Source organism: Protopterus annectens, chromosome 4.part0 (assembly GCF_019279795.1).
Source record: "Protopterus annectens isolate FY-2018-M chromosome 4.part0, PAN1.0, whole genome shotgun sequence".
NCBI classification, from domain to species: domain Eukaryota; kingdom Metazoa; phylum Chordata; order Ceratodontiformes; family Protopteridae; genus Protopterus; species Protopterus annectens.
Window position 1 is genome coordinate 1,384,404,784 of NC_056733.1, and position 20,377 is coordinate 1,384,425,160.

At 40.6% G+C, this 20,377-nt stretch overlaps 1 protein-coding gene across 2 annotated transcripts in view; it reads left to right on the forward strand.

Annotated features, from left to right (window-relative positions):
* Nucleotides 1-20,377, forward strand: part of LOC122799866 (core histone macro-H2A.1) — a 1,011,703-nt gene that overhangs the window by 276,243 nt on the left and 715,083 nt on the right. The gene's annotated exons all lie outside the window — the stretch shown is intronic.

Genomic DNA, 20,377 nt, shown 5'->3' on the forward strand with positions numbered 1-20,377 from the left:
TATAGTTGTAAGGGGGTGTGGGGTGCAGGGTAACTTGCTTCCCTCCAGAAATATTTTGTTATTTGCTTCAAGTTGAAATATTGACTGGTTGCAACTTGAGATATCACAGCGGAAGGTACAGCTGTGTAAGTGGAACTTAACCATAGCAATAGATGTTCAAATGATAACTGCTGTGGTAGCCTTAGCTGTAAGGGTTATATCCTGCTTAGGGTGTAACAGCCAGCCAGCTTCCAAAGCTTGATGGTACTTTCCATGAGCCCAAACTGTCAAGCGGCTTGAGTTGAACTGACTAAAAGACAACTTCGGGCACGAAGCTTTAGATCATTCCTGCCAGCAGAGAGAGAGAGGGACGTTGAGCCCTGAAAGGACAATGCTAGAAACAACAATATATATATATTTCCACACCCTGGTATATAAAGCACACCAAAAATAAGGGGGGTAGAGGGAGGGAGTGGCTACTGCAGCAGTGATCATTCGAACATCTACTGTTATGGTAAGTTAAACTGACACAGCTGTACTATGTTCATCATACTGATCACTGCTGCAGTAGCCTTGGCTGTATGAGTGGCTTGCCATAGCTAACTACATTTGGGAAATTGATCCTAGCAAAGCTTGATCAAGACCTAGAGAAGGAATCAAGCTTATAGTGCTTGAGTGTTTCAGAACTTAGTAAAGTGAAATGTTTTACATTATCTTACCTGTAGTAGCTCATTGTCTTCTCATACTGTGTTTGCTTTGTAGCTATTACAACAGTGTATTCATAGGATCATAGAATCATAGAAAGTTACTAGGCTAATGGCCCTAGGGCCCTTACAAGCCTAGCCAATTTCTGCCCTTGTTTCCACGAGCAGCACCTACTGCCCTTGTCCAAGAGAGACACAGGTGGGACCCCCGGAGTGAGTTTACGATTATCCATCCAATTGTCCAGATTGCTCTTGAAAAGGGCCAAAGAGGTGCTCTGCTTTACATGAATTGGGAGTCTGTTCCACAGGTGTGGTAACCTCTGGGAGACAAGTCTGTGCCTCCAGCAGGTTCTATTAATGTCACATACTTAGGTTAAGGTCTTTAGAGCAAGTAACCTGTGAACCATTGGACTAATGGATATGCAGCATTTCCAGTAAAGCTGAGTCAGAGATTGCCTTATAAGCAAGGCTGAGATTGCCTCTGAGTAGTCTGTATGAAACAGAGTGAAGTGATAGTGATTTCAACTGATCCACATAGGACAGATGCTGAAGACCTTGAATTCCCCTTGTGAGGTACCTTTGTGGTGTCTCCAATTACTGTAGATGCTTAGAAAGGTACATACCAAAAGGGCTGTTGTACTCAATTATTGGCTTGATGAGGGAAGAGTACAAGGAATTGTAACCTCTTTTTTTCTGGAAGCAATGCCCTTACTTATGAGATGAGCAATAGAGAATGTCCTGCTTTACCACTGTGGAGAAATGGTAATCAAAGGTAAGGTCGCTGTCAACCTGTGTGCCCAGGTCTCTCACCACTGAGTGCGTGCTTAGAATGTTTCTATTGATGTGGTAGTTAGCCGGAATATCGCTCTTACTGAAAGGGATAATAATACATTTTTTCTCCATTGAGTTTAAGGCCATGACTTTGGCACCAGTCATTTGTTTGCGTAAGACCCTCTTGTAGGATGTTGACATTGTTTGGGTATTCTATGACCGCTCCCAGTTTGCAGTTGTCAGCAAATTGTGTCAGTCACAGATCTTTAGTTTCTGCTTGTGCTTTGGAGAAATAGATTCCAAACAGTAATGGTCCCAGGAGATCCCTGTGGAACACCACTGGTGCCGAGTCTGCTGCTGGAGGTGGAAAACCCTATTTTGACTTTATGGGTTCTTTCGGTGAGCCAGTTAGCGACCCACCTAACGATATAAGGATTGATTCCCAGCTGGGTGAGTTTGTCAATAATGCCTGAGTGGGGAATAGTATCAAAAGCCTTGGCCTAGTCCAAGTAGGCCGTATGAACAGTTTTCCCCTCTTCCAGAGCTCTGGTGACTGTCTCAAAGAAGTTCACCAGGTTTAACAGACATGATCTCCCTTTGACAAATACAAATTGAGTAGGGTCAAGTGTTTGGAGATTACCTATAGCTTTGTTAATAAGGTTTAAGTCTGTTTTCCATTTAGCTGGGAGAAGCCTGTGCTTAGTCTATGGTTGAAAAGAGTACCCAATGGTGTTGCTATTTCTTGTTGGACCCCATGTAGGACACAGACTGGGATGTTATCAGGTCCCATAGATGCTGTGTTTTTGGTATAGAGAGAGCCTATAAGACCTGCTCTCTAGAGGTACAAGGTGGGAAACAGGTGGAAGGAATTCATGGGGTATGTGTGGTGGGGACAGGGGAGTGAAGTTTTCACAGAACCTGTAGACTAACAGGTTTGCTGTGTCTACAGGCTCAGTGTATACCATTTCGGCACAGATCTTAGTCTTACCTTTTAGGCTGCAGATGTAACTAAAGAATGCCTTATGGTTGTCCTTAGTTAAGGATGCTGATTTGGTTTTGGAGTTTGCTTTGGAGGACTTCACTAGAAGTCTTATTTACTTGTTTAAGCTGAAGAGAGAGTATTTCCAGTTTAGGGCACACTCCCTCTTACGTTTGGACAACAATTTCTTCCTCGTATTGCTGTTAATGACATTTGTCCACCTGGCAGGTTTGCTCTTCCTTGAAGAGCTTGTTTTGGTCCTATCAGGTAAGGCCATGTCAGTGCAGTTATACGGGTGTTTGTAGAAATTATTGGTGTAGGACTCGGCATAGTGGCCAGTTCCATCTGAGGGGGAGGTGCAGTGAAGCTATTTATACCATCCCTTGGAAGGATATAATCTGCTTTGAAGAAGTGTTTTAGTTTAGTTGCCGCTGGGGGGGGGGGGGTTGCCAGGAGTGATACTTACTTTGAATGAGACTGATTTGTGGTCAGATCTGACAAGGGAAGACCTCACATTGGGGGTGCTACAGTGGTCTCCCATATTGGTAAGCACCAGATCCAGGATGCTGGCGCTCCTAGTTGGGGTGTCCACCAGCTGGTCCAGGGCACTGGAGTTAATGAACTCGAGGAACCTTTTGCCAAGTGAGTTTGAGCACGAGTAATTTACCCAGTCAATGGATGGGTAATTAAAATCACCCAGAACCTTGGTGTTTGGATGTATCTTGCCGGATTCCAGTAGATCCAAGTAGGCAGAGTAAGTGTCCTGATTCATGGAGGGGTCCTGTAGCTGGCAATTACTTGAATAGGTGTCCTACCAACAGTTAGCTGCACCTGAAGTACTTCTAGGGAATCATACTGTTTAACCAATCTTAAGGTGTATCTATCTTTAATAAGTATTGATAAAATTCCTCCTTTAGTTTTCATGCCTTCCATTCATGGTCTGAACATGTGGTAGGAGGTGTAACCTGGTATGGCAAGGTCTCCTCGAGTGCACAGATTTCAGCATCTTGCAAGGTGAGGACTGCTTCCAGTGAGTGCAGTCTCATGCTAAGCCTCTTAGCATTTAGCAGCATAACCTTTAGGTTGTTTTTTGATGAAATTTTTAGGCTGGGAATTTTGTCCATGTGGCAGTGCCTAAAAAAGGCACTGTGGGGGTGGCAAGAGCCTTTGCCAGTAGCCGAAACCCAGAGTTGACAGATGAAGACCACCTCAGGCAAAACATCGAGGTCTGTTGATCATGCCATCCCAGGCTAACCAAAACTGGATCCCCTTAGAATAACACCAGAAACTAAGCCAGTTATTGAAGTCAGTGATTTTCTGTTTATATTGTGGCATCTTCCTAGGTGAGAGTAATTAGCTGCTGAAGACTAGGCACATTCCTGCCTGTGACACATAATCAGAGAGCTCAATCATGTCTCTCTTCATGTAGTTCAGGGAGGTACGTCTGAAGTCGTTCACACCAACATGTACTATGACCAAATCATAATGATACTTTTTGCTGAGAGTCTTGAGTGCCAGTGTGGTCTGACGAATCCAGGAACCAGAAAGACAGCTGATGACTTTCTCCTTTTTCAGCCTGGTGAGGGGGACAGCTGTGTGTTTCATCACAGAGGCTGCTATAACTAAGATATTTGGAGTGGATGTGCGTTGCCTTATGGGCTTTGATAGTGAGACACGTGTTTGTGTCATTATGTGTATTGTGTGTTTTTGGTGTTATGGCTGGTTTAGTATGTATGTGTTTTGGAGGTCTCTGGTGTTTGGGTAGATTTTTTTGTGAGTACCTCCGCATATATTGGTCTGTGTGTATGTTGTGTGTCATGAATAGGAGTTGTGGTCAGTGGGCTGACAACCCGCTCTGTATTGCTGTTTGTTGTCTAAGATTGACAGGTAGAAAGAGCAGTCATTCTTTTGTGTCCAATGAATAATTGCTTTTTCTCTAAGTGGTAGCAACCTTATATTGACACTATATAAGTACGTGGGAGTGTAGGGATATGGGAGACTTGCCACCCAGCAGAAATATTAAGTCTGTTCTTCATAGCATTACCTGACACTATTACCTTGAGCAGAAAAAGAATTTGTGCAAACATATAAAACAGGATCATCTCAAAAATATCAGGATTTAGTACAAATTGTGGTTAAAAGGTAATTGTATTACAAACAACATAACAGCACAACATAAATGATGCTAACACTTCTTCAGCATCTTACAGGCCAATGGTACTGACATTCTTAAAAGGGCAACTTCATAGATATTTTATTAAAAGGGCCTTGCCATTATGTATATATGCACAATATGTATAAAAGTATTTAACAATATCAGTCCATTTTCTACAACACAATTGTTTTTAGACATTATATCTTATTGAGGAGATAATCTAATGATGGCCGAAGGCTGACTGCTCGAGTTTCAATTGCCAGTGGCTTAACCCATTTATAAACAGTGTTCCTTCATAAGAAATTACTGTCTGTGAGTTGTGCGGGAAATTATTCCTTTTTTGGGAGGAGTTTTCCCCTTTTTTGAGTTTGTGTGAACATGGAGTTGGTATATATAAGTTCTGAGGGTGTGGTGGCTTGCCTTCCCACATCAGGTGTTGCAGATGGTCTTACCCCCCCCCCCCGCAAAAAACACTGAAAAAAGTGTTTCTTGGCAGTTATTGTTAAGCGAATGCAGTTTGGGGATTCCCATCTTCAGTGAATTTGTTTTTGTCCACTCATAGTGGAAGTGTACTTAAGGTATTCTGTTTTATGCAAAGATAGTGGAGATATTGAAATGAGAGGCCTGTCTGGAGGAGGTTATCTCCTAATGAGAAAGGGAAGACTGCCTAGATTACTGGCTAAACTCCTTTACAGCTGACAGATAATGCCATTTGATTTGCTGTGGAGGGGTAGGAGAACAAATAGTAAGTGTTGGTGCTGCCATACTGAGGAAGCCAACCACTTTCATCTAATTTGAGCATGTTCATGGGGGAGACCTCTATAAGTGATCGACTCTAGTAAGGTGGTGGCTGAGCATGCTTTACCACTTCATACTATTGCCACGTTCTGGTTGTTAGGTATTTGGGATTATATGTTGGACTGTTCACTAACTGAAGGGAGTGGATAGGGAATGTTGCTATTACTTTAATTGCTCTTATTTTTTAGTATTGGAAAATAATCCCAGACAATTGGGTAGTAAGACTGCGTAGCATGAACTGTAAGGTGAAAAAAGTGGAATTGTGCAAAACTTGGTATAGAATGCCAGAATCATTTTTAATGCATGCTTCTGTATGTATTGTAATGGAATTATAAAATATAGTATGTTTCTAGTGACAATTGTCTTTTGATAAAGCAATTACATTAAAAAAACAGAAATGTAAGATATATTATGTTCAGAGCTTGTACATTTCAAGTTATGTAGTAGATTCAAGTAAAGTTAGGTATTGGCCTTGCAATTTTTCATATGTTGTTAAGGGCATCCCCAAAGTGCAGTTGAAAGATATTTTGTAGCAGAAGGCCATTAACTTCTGACAGTAGGACAGCTTATTTTTGTGCTTCTCACGTAATGTTTTATATAGTCTTATATTTTCATATGCTTGATTTTTCTTTACCAGAAGTAATTAATGTAGGAACTGATTTGTACTAGATCTTACTTTTGTCATATGAGTGAAGTGTTTTTATTAACAGATGCAGTGACTGATTTGTTTTAGTAACTCTCTTGCTAAAACTGTGGTAGCTGCAGACTATTGGTTTGAGAAAGGCAGTTCTGGGAACAGAGTCATTCAGATAAGTTGAGCACTCAGGAGGAAGACAACATTCGGTTTGTTTGTTTGTGTCTTTCGGCTTTTCCCGTTTAGGGGTCGCCACAGCGGAACTCTGGTCCGCTAATGATTGGCAGTAGATTTTTACGTGCTGGCTTGCCGGGTCTAACGCACAACCTTCAATGAAGGGATGCCCATTCACGCATGTCGACACATAGAAGACGCTCTAACTGAGAATCGAACGGGCAACGTCTAACTGTGAGGCGACAACGCTACCGCAGCTCCACCACCGCAGTGAAGACAACATTCGGTAATCTGCATATATATTTCAGAATTAAGGAAAAACATTGAGTGCTCCATATTAATTTTCATTGTTGTGTTTTTAAAGCAGGTACTTACTTTAGTTTTGAGGCAGTATTTATTGTGCTGTGTGGCCATTTACTGTTGGAGAGGGCATGCATGCACTTTAAATACTCATGCAGCATTAGGAATTGTGTACTGATTGATACAGAATATTTCTCTATTAGTAGCCACATCACACACAAACTTTCCGCATTGGTTCAGTGCTCACGAAAAGTGAATTTTAGGTTGTCATGGGACATATAGCACTGAAAAACAGCTGTTCTCCTTCCCCAAAAAAGACAAGTCTTTTCAGTGCAGAGCTAGACCATTTTCAAACAGGCCCCTAGGCAGGGTATTGGACTGTATAGAGACAATATAAGTACCAGTCCGACACAGTTGCAGGTAAAGTCCATAAAATTTTAATAAAAATAAGAAATAAAAGAGTAAGCGCTTTTCACGGTATAGTCCTACCGCTTTTTCAGACTGAATGCTAAAGAACAACAGAATCATTTAAATAGCACATCAATAAAACAATCAGCACATCAATTAAGCATACAATGGTTAAAGTGCCAGTACATAAAAACACAAACCTATATACCAGTGTCAATGTTTCAATGGTCTGGGTTTCAAAAAAGGTTTAAGAGAAACTACCTGATTTAAACCAGGTGCTTTATCAGCATTTAAAGATAGAATCCACTTCTGTTCAGCGGATTCAGTACGGTTCCTAATGTCTCTTAAACTCTCTGAAATTATCTCAAGCACTAAGAATCTAAAATGATGATCCGTCCCATAATTAATGGTGTGCTTAACCAGGGCATTAGTTTCTTTCCTATTTTTGATGTTCTAAAATTCTATCTTTTTGCTGTCTATTGCTCATCCCAACATAAAAAGCATGACATTTAATACAATAACTAAAGTAAACTATGTTAGATGTCTTGCAATCAGCATAAAAATTTGTCTCCAGTTCTCTATAGAGCCGCCCACTCTACCTCTCGGAGCTGTAAGTGCTGTGACTGAATCAGTCGGTGAAACCAAATCAATTGGTTTCACATTGTGGCATGAAATGTGATTTAAAGAATCAGTATTTGAACTGCCACTATTTAAAATGTCTTGTTTTAAAATGTCCATCACTATTTTAACTACCTTCGTAGTTAGTCTCTCCTGTAAAACGAACGATACTCCAGGCTCTTCAGCCCTTAACGTTGTGTCTTCTGGCACCGGATATGTGGACATATCCAGTAATTCATCCTGGGAAGATATCTCAGTAGCCATCCTAGAAAACTTTCTCTTCAAATACGAACAAGCAAAAAAACGAAAAAAGTACCAAAACGTCCAAAAAACGAAATGAAGATAAGAACTCCAGGAACCACAATGAGACAGTGTTTTTTAGCGCTTTCTTTCACTTTTAATGTAGTGAACTTCTTCAGAAAAAGAAGAGACTTCCCATACTCTTCTTTTATAATTACAATAAAGGAAATGACGTCATAACCCTGAATTAATTGAATTAAATGTAAAACTTATATATACATATAAATACATTAAATGGTTAAAACCCCTTATGTACCTGTATGGTACATCTTTTGAATGCTTATTAAATAAAGTGACATAATTTTTCTGAAGAAGTTCACTACATTAAAAGTGAAAGAAAGCGCTAAAAAACACTGTCTCATTGTGGTTCCTGGAGTTCTTATCTTCATTTCGTTTTTTGGACGTTTTGGTACTTTTTTCGTAGTTTTGCATATATATATTCTTCAGACTCTCAGGTAATAGAACAGGTCATCTTAAAGTACAGGCCCATTATTTCAGTGAATGAGGATATAAAACATCTCATTCCTTCAGTACCAGGTTTCGTTAGAAAAAGAGGAACGAATTTGAAAGAATTTTTTGAGAAAAACAAGGCTGTTAAGAATGAGTCCACTAAGAATGAAGAAGGGTACCCATAGATGTTGTTCATGTAACCAATGTGCCTTCATGTTGAATAAAGAGATTATTTCTATTCCTTCCAGAAATTTTAGATACAAGTTTAAACAATACTTTAATTGTGCCACCAACGGAGTGGTATACTTAGGAATCTGCCTACATTGTCACAGTTTCTATGTAGGCAAGACAGAGAGGATTTTTAGGAAAAGAGTCTATGAACACCAATATGACATTAGTAAGGGTAAAGTGACCAATGCCTTTTTTAAGCATTCACAACTATGTGAAAATATGCAAATTAAGTTCACAATTTTAGAACAAGTGACACCCGACCCACGGGGAGGGAACTGGGAAGCTAGATTGGAGTATCAGGAACTGTTTTGGCAGCTTAGACTGGACGCAATTAGACCACCGGGCATGAATGACGCCTTGAATATAAACAGTGTGCTCAAATTAAGAAGGGCACGATTATAATAGGGGTTCTTGTAGACTGCTTAAATTTCCCCATTAAACATACTATTATTGGATGTACTTGCAGTTTAGCCTAATGCCCTAGTTTGGTTACCATGTGCTGTATTGGTAATGAAGAAGTTACATTTAATTACTTTATGGTCTAGTGTAATATTTATTATTGTCATGTTTATTAATTTCATTACTATTTAATTTATTTTTTATGTGTTTTTATATGTGTTGTAATATATTATATATTTTTATTTTTGGCATTACTGGATTCAAAGTTGAGTTTGAATTTTGGATTGGAACACATATTTAACATTTAACGAAAGTTTATACACACTGTATTTTTAAGAAACTGATTAGGGATGACTCACATGTGGGGGGGGGTATGTCATGTGATGTTGCATTTAGTATTTAACATGGCTGACTACACAACAGATTTTTTAACCTTGAAGAAGCTCGGTAATAACCGAGCGAAAGCGCTTGGTTTATTGTTTGTTGCTGTTTGGTGTGATTCAGATTACGTACCAATAAATGTGCTGTTCTCAACCTACTGCTTCTAACCACATTTTTTGGAGATTTGGGTACTGTGGCTGTGGACTTTGGTCATAGTTCTATATACTTGCCCCTTAATGACATTTCAAGTGACATGTCTCAGATGCATACTGTTTCTATGCAACAAGTTATTTTTCCTAGTAGGTTTCCTATAAATAGTTGTGACCATATGTGTTAGTTCTGCTTTACTGACCTTGACGTCAAGAAACTCAATTTCATCACACGAAAATTTATACTAAACCTTAAAAAAATAGTTGACTGTTGCAAGTAATCTATAAATTCTACCAGACAGTCTGCTGTCCCTTTCCATAGCAGAAAATCATCGTCCACAAATCTAGAATACCACAAAATATGATCAGAAATGCCATCAGCATGTAGTAGTACATCCCTCTCCCATTGTACTAGTACCAGGTTGGCGTAGCTGTTGGCAGAAGCCGTGCCCATAGCTACGTCAACCCTATGTGCAAAAATTGTTCTTCAAATAGGAACACATTGTTCTCTAGTACCAATTATCTATGGCTTACCCAAGGTACACAGAAACCCAACACTCCCACCCATGTGTCCGATAGAGTCTGGGAAAGGTTGGGTGACTGAGCTACTTTCGATTTTTATTGAGAAAAACCTGCAGCCCTTACTTGATACATGTGAGATGGTCTTGAAAGACACTAGTATCTTTTTGCAGAAGTTGTATGTGGCTACTTCCAACCTGGATACTGAATATCTCTTAGTGATTATGGATATAGAATTGCTTTTTACAGTGATTCCTAATCAATGGGGCAAATATAAGGAAGTTTATGTGTACCAATTGTTGTTTTTCCACTGCTAAAATTGAATTATTGTGTGCATTATTAGAACTTGTATTAGAGAACAATGTGTTCCTATTTGAAGAACAATTTTTTGCACAGAAGGTAAGCATAGTTATGGGCACAGCTTGTGGCAACAGCTACACCAACCTGGTACTAGTACAATGGGAGAGGCATGTACTACTACAAGCTGATGACGATGATAGAGTCCTAAAAATGGAGTTTCTCAACAGAGGGTATAATGCAGCAGATCTTAATGAGTGTGTTAAAGAAGCTTTTAAAGAGAGAGATGGTAAATGTAGACCCTGTTATGCAGATAGGGCTATTACCGAAACCACTGAGGTTAAAGGTAGACAAGAGGTGATTAGATTTTCTCTAAAATATTCTTCAGATGTACAGGGTGTTTGTCACATTATTAAGAGGAATTTGGCTATACTTGGCACTATGGATGAACTAAAAGATGATATAGGCACAGTTCCACATTTTTCTTTTAAGAATAGCAAGTCACTGAAAAGACTCTTATGCTATAATACCTCTCTCTGTAATAAGGAGAAGCTATCAGACAGGAAAGGGACTTTTCAGTGTAGAAATTACACGGCATGTAAGTTCATTCATACGGGCTGCAAATATGTACATGTTCTTCGTGTTTCACTGATGCAGTCACTACATTTGGGTAATCTGCTGGCAGGTTGCCCTCAGTCAGCCTGATTAACAAAGTATTGGGTCCTGCGTCGGTTGCTGTCTCTTCTTCCATGATGTCAGGCCGTCAGGGGTATAAAACATGCAGCCGACATCATTACATCAGTTTTTCTTGCCGCGCGGTGCCCGAAGCAGAAGCAGTTTGCAAGTGCCTGTCAGCCAACTCCTGAAATTTTCGTTTTCGAGTTTCAGATCCGAAGTCTTCAACTAAAAAGCTAAGTACCACATTGGGGAAACTTTTTCTTGCTTTTTACCGATGTCAGTAAAAGTTAATAATTGCATTACTTGTGGGAAGCAAATACCTCATAAGGATTTTCATTTGTACTGTATTCCTTGCCTAGGCCCTGACCACAACATACCTTGCTGTCGGTTTTATGCTTTATTTAATCAACGCACTTTCAAATGTCGGTACATTTTTGCTTCTAAATATTTTGGCTCTCGCTTTAATTATCCAGAAATGTCGTCGGTTAGCAATCCAACTACCGGAATACCTAAAAAACGCAAAGAAAAACTGCCGATGATGCTTCTCCTAAGCCAGTCGCCAGTTCGCTGGTACTCAGTGTGGTGCTTTTGCAGCCCCTGATACCTGCTACTTCTGATTGGCAGGCCTCTACTGAGACCCATTCAGAGTCCGGTATGCCTCGAGATGCTTCAATTATGGAACCCGCGAATGTCTCTACCTTGGATGGGTCCAGAGCTGCTGTGCAGGTACCGGCTTCTGAGGGTGTTTTCAGGCCTACAGATTTGTATGTTAGATTGACGCCATCCTCAAAACTAATGCCAAAATCTCGACATATGCCTAAAAATACAATGCCTGGGCCACATGTGCAGACCCCTATGCCTAAAAAATAAATGATCAAAATGGCTGAAGATTTAATTACTCTGATCAGGGCTAGCTAACCCCCCCCCTTCTAAGAGGCCTAGGTAAGGCATTGATTATGAATCTTCTGGACAGGATTCTATTTCTTCTGACTCTTCAAATGAACAGGAATTGTCTATACCTACTTATGAGGACTCTGATCCAGAAGATTCCATTCCTTCTGTTTCTCCCCCTGAGGATTTTTCTTTTGGGGAAACTTTGCATATCTTAAGGGAACATTTCCACTGGGAAAGTCAGGATTTTTCTGAATCTAAAAAGAGACTTAGGGATTTTCTTCTTCTTCCTCAGCATAGGCCTTTGGCTATACCTCCTGTTCTAGAGATTGTTGATAATGTTTTTTCAGAATCTAGTATGGCTCCTGATTCTCTGCCTCTGGCTCCTTGTAAGCCAGACAGATACTACAGGGTTCCTGACTTCCACAGATTCCTTTTCAAAAATCTTGTTGCAGATCCTGAAACCATTTCTCAGGGTCCCAAGGGCATTAAGGCTTCTACTGCTAAAAATCCTACCCCTTCTGATAGAGATTCCAGGGCGCTGGATAGATGGGGTAAGAAGGTTTACATTTCTGCAACCCTGGCAGTCAGAGCTTTAAACTCAATTTCATATGCTAAAATATCAGCAGCATATCATGGGACTGCTTAAACAGAAAATGATGTTGATTTCTGACTGTGTGGAAAATAAAGATTTACAGGATTTATTACATTCAGCTGAACAAGTTGGAAAACATACATTACAGTGTGGTTTTGATTCTTTGGAGGCCTCTTGCAGAGCTGCTGTAACTGGGTCTGTGCTAAGAAGGCATGTTTGGCTCAAAGAGCAAAATCTGCCTGATCATGTTAAAGCAAAATTGTTAGATGCTCCTTTACAACAGGACCGTCTTGTTGGTAATAAGGCTGAAGAAGTTCTAAAAAAGATGGAAGATAAAGCTAAATCTATGCAAACTGTGAAATATTTCTTAAAAGTACAAACTCCAAGATTTAGTAGACACTGGCCTACTAAGAACTGGTCCTTTCCAGTTCCTTTGAGAGCCACTCAAGTCAAACCCAGACATTCCAAAGGCATCAGGTTTCAGTCCCAAGGGACTTTCAGAACAAAACAATGGGGTGCCTCCTCTTCCAAATCTGGAAACAAGACACCTCCCTATGGTAAGCAGTCTCAATGACTTCCCTTAAGACTTACCAAGCACTTATCTATTAGCCGCCCCTTTGGGGGGAAAACTGGCTCTACATGCAAAAAACTGGCAACTTATAACCCAGGACAAATGGGTTTTAAATATAGTATCCCAGGGATACAGATTTCATTTCCACACGTTGCCAATTCCAAACGGATGGCCAGACCTGCCCCCAAATCTGTGGGCAGAGGCCCAGAAACAAGTACTTTCCCTCATGAACATGGGGGCTATTCAACTAGTACCAGAAGAGGAAAAGGCACAAGGTTTCTATTCAAGACTTTTCCTGGTACCCAGAAAAGACAAATCATGGCATCCAATTCTGGACTTATGTACTCTAAACACCTTTCTGGACATCCCAAAATTCAAGATGCTGACACTTCACCAATTTCTTCCTATGCTAGGCAAAGATGCCTGGTTGGCAACTCTAGATTTAAAGGAGACTTACCTGCATATCCCAATCAGGGAATCTTGCAGAAGATACCTCTGCTTCAATGCGGGCTACTTGCATTACCAATTCTCTGCACTGCCCTTTGGCTTATGTACTGCACCCAGGGTCTTTACAAAGTGCCTGGCTCCAGTAATTGCATTTTGCAGGCAAAGAAATATTCAAATATATCCATACCTGGAGAAAACAAGGATATTCTTCTAAAACATCTGGCGTTTGTAAAAAGGGTTCTAACTTGTCTAGGGTACACTATAAACGAAAAGAAATCACAACTGGTACCCTCTCAAAAAATTACATTCCTGGGTGCAAGCTTGAATACAACTGCCCAGATGGCTTTCCATAAGCCAGAGAAGCAAATTCATTTGGTGACTTACTTCAAACAGGTGGCCACAAAAACCCTGCTTTCTGCAAGGCAAATACTGCAAGCCTTGGGGTTCATGGCCTCCTGCATTCTTCTAATTCCATATGCAAGACTGCATATGAGGAAACTTCAGTGGTACTTAAAAAGTCTATGGAGTCAGCATTGTCACAGCCTGGAAACAATGATTCCCATCATACCTTGCCTGCAACTAGAGTTCCTATGGTGGGCAGAGGCCTGCCTCCAAAACAAGGGACTGCCATTCACACCACCCCCTGCTGCCCAAACCCTAACTACAGACACATCAGACTATGCTTGGGGGGGCACATCTGGCAAGGAAGTGCATTCAGGACAAATGGAGCCCAAGTCAAAAGCACCTTCATATCAATCAAAAAGAAATGCTAGCTATACAGAATGCACTGACAGCCTTCAAGGACTACCTTCGTCCAGGACAATTAATGATAAAGACAGACAACATCACAGTTATGTGGTACATAAACAAGCAGGGGGGTATGCACTCCTACCCCATTTGCAGACTAGCCATGGCATTGTGGAACACGGCCTTGATCTATCAAGTACAACTACAAGCTCAATTCCTGCCAGGAAAGCTGAATACTCTGACAGACGAACTAAGCAGAAATCTCATGGACCCACACGAATGGAAACTAGAACCACGGATTTTCAGCATGTTGACACACAAATGGGGAGCCCAGACATAGATCTTTTTGCCTCACCCGAGAACTATCAGTTGGACAAATTTTGCACAAGAACTCATCACAAAAAAGCCTGGAAAGTGAATGCTTTATCCTTCAGCTGGAAAAACCTATCAGTCTATGCCTTTCCCCCACTGCCTCTACTCTCCAAAGTTCTACTAAAAGTCACACAGGACAAACCAAAAATGATTTTGATTGCTCCAGACTGGCCTCGCCAACACTGGTACCCACTCCTGCGCAATGTGTCACACCTTCCACCGTGGCACCTGCCTCAGACACCTTACTTACTGTCTCAGAAGAACAACAAATTCTGCACACTCAACTCCAAACTTTAAATCTTGCAGCATGGCTAATCACCTAAATTCACCCTTAGCATCCCTCAGCAAACCTGTGATGGATGTCATTTTGGAGGAGAGAATGCTGACAAATGGAAAATATTCTATGCCTGGAATCATTCTCAAGGGATAAGCACAGCAGTGCCCAACATTCCTCAGATTTTGCAATACTTAACTGAGATGCTTCACAAGGGCTTGTCCTTTTCTTCCATAAAAATCCATGCCTCAGCCATTTCAGCTCATTACAACACAGAACCTCCCCTCTTTTATCATCCCCTGCTAAAGCAGTATCTCAGAGGGGCCAAAAACGTAGGACCACCCAGGAGAGCTCCAACCCCTGCCTGGGACCTCAATTTTGTATTGGAGAAGCTCACTCTCCCTCCTTTCAAGCCAGCTGCTACTGCAGACTTAAAATTTCTCTCCTGGAAAACAGCTTTCCTTTTAGCAGTCACTTCAGCTAGAAGGATTTCTGAATTACAGGCTCTTATGGCAGTGGAGCCTTTCATTATTTTTCATGCGGACAGGGTATCTCTCAGGACTAATCCATCCTTCGTGCCTAAGGTGGTATCCAGTGTGGCTCTTAATCAGACAATTCATTTGCCAACTTTCTTTCCCAATCCACAGAACAAGGGGGAGCGGATTCTGCATTCATTGGATGTACACAGACAACTTAGATTTTACTTAAACAGGACAAAATCTCAAAGAAAATCTGAACAACTGCTGATGGCATTTGCTGCAGGGGCAGAGGGAAAGGCTATTTCAAAGCAAACCATTTCCAAATGGATAAGCCATTGTATTCATTTCTGCTATATGCACCATGGAAAAACTATCCCCCAGGGGATCAGATCCCATTCCACCAGGGCTGCAAGAGGTGTTCCTACCAGGGACATTCTAGAAGCTGCTACCTGGAGCTCAGTTCATACGTTCACCAAACATTACCATTTACGACATTTCTCTAAATGCAGAGCTGACTTTGCCACTGCTGTCCTGCAGGGTCTTATAGCTGGTCCTAACGCTGTATAATTCCCTCCACCCAACCATAGCTTTGGGAATCTACCCAAATGTAATGACTGCAACACTGAAACATGAAGAGCATAGTACAGTTGTGTACACTTACCATAAATGTAGATGTTCGAGTGTATTCACTGTTGCAGTCCTGGATACCCTCCCTCCAGCCCCCTATTTTTCTCTGACTATACCTCTACTTTCTTTCACTATGCTTTAAAAGCCCTTCTGGTGTATTTGCTTTTTGGATTGGAGGTATATTTTTTGTGTTTTTAATTTTATTTGCTCCCCATTTGGGGGCACCTGACATCTGGGGCAAGAAAAACTGATGTAATGGCATCGGCTGCATGTTTTATACCCCTGACGGCCTGACATCATGGAAGAAGGGACAGCAACCGACGCAAGACTTTGTTAATCAGGCCGACTGAGGGCAACCTGCCAGCAGATTACCCAAATGTAATGACTGCAACAGTGAATACACTCGAACATCTACATTTATGGTAAGTGTACACAACTGTACTATCCTGATATGAATTTTAAATTGGAGAATAATGTTTATGCTGACTGCAAGACATCTAACATAGTTTACTTTAGTTATTGTATTAAATGTCATGCTTTTTATGTTGGGATGAGCAAAAGACAGCAAAAAGATAGAATTTTAGAACATCAAAATAGGAAAGAAACTAATGCCCTGGTTAAGCACACCATTAATTATGGGACGGATCATCATTTTAGATTCTTAGTGTTTGAGATTATTTCAGAAAGTTTAAGGGAGGGAGGGGGGGCATTTGAGCCGGACTGAATCCACTGAACAGAAGTGGATTCTATCTTTAAATGCTGATAAAGCACCTGGCTTAAATGAGTTAGTCTCTGTTAAACCTTTTTTGAAAGCCAGACCATTGAAACATTGACACTGGTATATAGGTTTGTGTTTTTATGTACTGGCAGTTTAACCATTGTATGCTTAATTGATGTGCTGATTATTTTATTGATGTGCTATTTAAATTACTCTTTTTGTTCTTTAGCATTCAGTCTGAAGAAGTGGTAGGAATAAACCATGAAAGCGCTTACTCTTTTATTTCTTATTTTTATTAAAGTTTTATGGACTTTACCTGCAACTGTGTTAGACTGGTACTTATATTGTCTCTATTTGGACCTTTTTGAAAGTGCCATTCCTTATTCTCTCTTTGACTACTGTGTTTTTTAAGGGTATTGGACTGTGCCTCCCTTAGCCATACCGATATCCAGTTCTTTCGCTGTCTCTCCTGAATTATAATAAAACACTGTTCAAACCTTTCAGTGAACATGCTATTTCATTTTTTTTACTTCTACAGTGATCACAAATATTTGGATTTAATTTAAAACTGTTATTTCAAATTTTACTTTAAAAATACTGACATCCTAAACAGTCTCACACTGAAAACAGATTTGCACGAACAGCTGTATACAACTCTTCTTTTGATACTCAGATTTATTGAAAATGTATCTGGCAATCCATTAATCTACAAGAGGTGCGCTGGGACTCCTAGTCAAACCAGCATATAGTGATGCATTAATTGACATCTATTTGAAGGGAGCAAGAATTCCAAAGATAAATTTGCAATGCATTTGCGTACAGCTTTGGACAGCCCACTGGATGCAAGTGTCCCTTTTCAGGGACAGCCTAGGAGTACTGTCTGGTGAAATGTCTTGGTCAGTCACAGAGTAGACAAATGAAGGCTGAGGGAATCAAACCCTGCACTAAAAATCAGCTCATAGCTTTACTCATCCAGACAGAATGTTGCAGCCCAACACAGTGCATTTCACACCCATGTGCCAGTGGAAAAAACGTCAAGTAAAAATGGAATTGCAGTTAAAATATTAATATTAAACTTGAAGTCCTCCTGCTGTCTAGTTTATCCACAGTGAAATAACACACTGTCAACAGTCAACAAAGCAAGAAAACAAAGAATTGTTCTTAAGAAACATGGCTCTTTTGCTGATGTTCCTTTTTACTACAATCAGTTCCTTCCTTTGTCCCATAACTTCTGTGTGTTGCAGGAACCAAGTATTTGTACACACACCCAACAGCAATTAGTTACAGCCACTCCTATGACTTTACACCTCAGGTATATGCTTGAGAACAAGTGAATAAATACATTTATAAATAATGGGCCAAAAATGTATCTCAGCTCACTGCTGCCATTGCAAACCTCATCTTCCCTCTCAACTTCTTAGCTTAAATGAGAGACAAAGATCCAAAATCAGGAACAGATTCTGATAGTTTAGAGGTAAACTGATAGTTTAGAGGTCAACGCACATGGCTGTCAATCAGTAGGGCATTTGGTTGGGGCACAACTAGGCAGCAGCAGTATCTGTGTGGAAAAAAGACCTAACAATATATTGGTTTGTTTAGCTTGCTTGCTGTATTCTGCCTGAATATTGCTGATCTCTGTCTGCATTTTGTTTTGAAATGAAGTTTTTTGTTTAAGGTTTGGTTACTTCTATTTTGTATCTTATTCTTGTATTACATTTGTTTTGTTTTAGGTTTTCTGTTCTTTTGGAGTTTTAAGAAGTCTTGACTAGGGTCAGTTAGAGAAGTGAGCAAATAATTCCTTTGCATGAGTCAGTAACATCAGCTAATTAGTGGGAGAAGCTGAGAAATAGCATTCCTCATTTAGCTATAAATATATCTATTTAGCTGGAGTGCTTGTTTGGCTTGTTTGCTGTACTCTACCAGCTAAGTAGAGATATTTCTGTTCTGTTGAAGTTTCAAGAGGTTTTGGTTAGGATCAGTTAGAAAAGTTAGCAAAGAATTCCTTTGCAGAAATTGAATAACATCTGCTAATTTGTGGGAGGAGCTGAGAAATAACATTCCTTGTTTAACTAGAAATATCTCTATTTAGTGGAGTGCTTGTTTGACTTGCTTACTATACTCTGTCTGAATATTTCTGATCTCTCTTCTCTCTTAAACCTATCCCTTCTATTATATAAAATCTCTCCTCCAAAAACTAAAACTATGTTCTCCTTCTGCTGGTAATCTACTGCTCCCTTGTCAAGCTTGCAGCTGACTCTATTGCCTATCCACTTTCTATACTTATCAATAGATCAGTTCATGAAGCCAGTGTTCCTGATATCTGGAAATCTTTCTATGCAATACCCCTACACAAAGGAAGCAACTCCACTGATCCATCTAGCTCTTCTCCCCCACTATCAAACATCCTCAAAAAATGTATACATGCTCAGCTGCTCAGATTTGTTATCCAAGAAAACCTTTTGACTCCTACCCTGCATGGTCTCCATCCAAACCATAGTTCTACTACAAACCTTTTGTCTTTCACTCATACAGTAGCTGAAGCCCGTGACAATAACAAACTTGTCTTATGTGTATTCTTAGACCTGTCAAAAGCCTTTGACATAGTTTCCATTTCTAAACTCCTAACCAAATTAGCCAACCTCAGTCGCTCAGCTTCCACTCTTGAATGGTCCTCCAGGTATCTGTCAAACAGACTGCAATCTGTCAGATGGCATTCTTCCTACTCCCCCTTCCTATCCATCCATACAGGTGTTCCCCAGGGCTCCATCCTGGGACCCCTTCTATTCAACATCTTCACTAATGACCTCCGTGGCCAACTTCTTCTTCTTCTTTCGGCTGCTTCCATTAGGGGTCGCCACAGCGGATCATCTGTTTCCATTTCTTCCTGTCCTCTGCATCTTGCTCTGTCACACCAACCACCTGCATGTCCTCTCTCACCACATCCATAAACCTTATCTTAGGCCTTCCTCTTTTCCTGTTACCTGGCAGCTTCATCCTTAGCATCTTTTTCCCAATATACTCTGCATCCCTCCTCAGCACATGTCCAAACCAAGGTAATCTTGCCTCCCTGGCTTTGTCTCTAAACTTTCCAACTTGGTCTGACCCTCTAATATACTTATTCCTAATCCTGTCCATCCTCGTCACACCCATTGCAAATCTTAACATCTTCAACTCTGCCATGTCAAGCTCTGACTCCTGCCTTTTTGTCAGTGCCACTGTTTCCAACCTATATAACATAGCTGGTCTCACTACCCTCTTGTAGATCTTCCCTTTCACTCTTACTGGTACTCGTCTGTCACAAATCACTCCTGACACTCTTCTCCACCCACTCCATCCTGCCTGTACTCTCATATTCACCTCTCTTCCACACTCACCATTACTCTGAACTGTTGATCCCAAGTATTTAAACTCATCTACCTTCGCCACCTCTACTCCCTGCATCTTCACCATTCCTCTGTCCTCCCTCTCATTCACACATATATATTCTGTCTTATGGCCAACAATCCAGTTAAGAAATGAACCAAAAACTGTGTCTCCTTTATAGGAAAAAAAAATCCTAACTCTGGACTATAGACTCTCCTTGGCTCAAGCTTATCTACTGCCAACTCTTCTCTATGCTGCTTCAGTCCTTACAAACCTTCAGTCTTCCTTAATTACTAAACTGGAACAGGCATACAATAAAATCACAAAATTTGTTGCAAACCTACCACGTACCTCTCACCACTGCTTGGC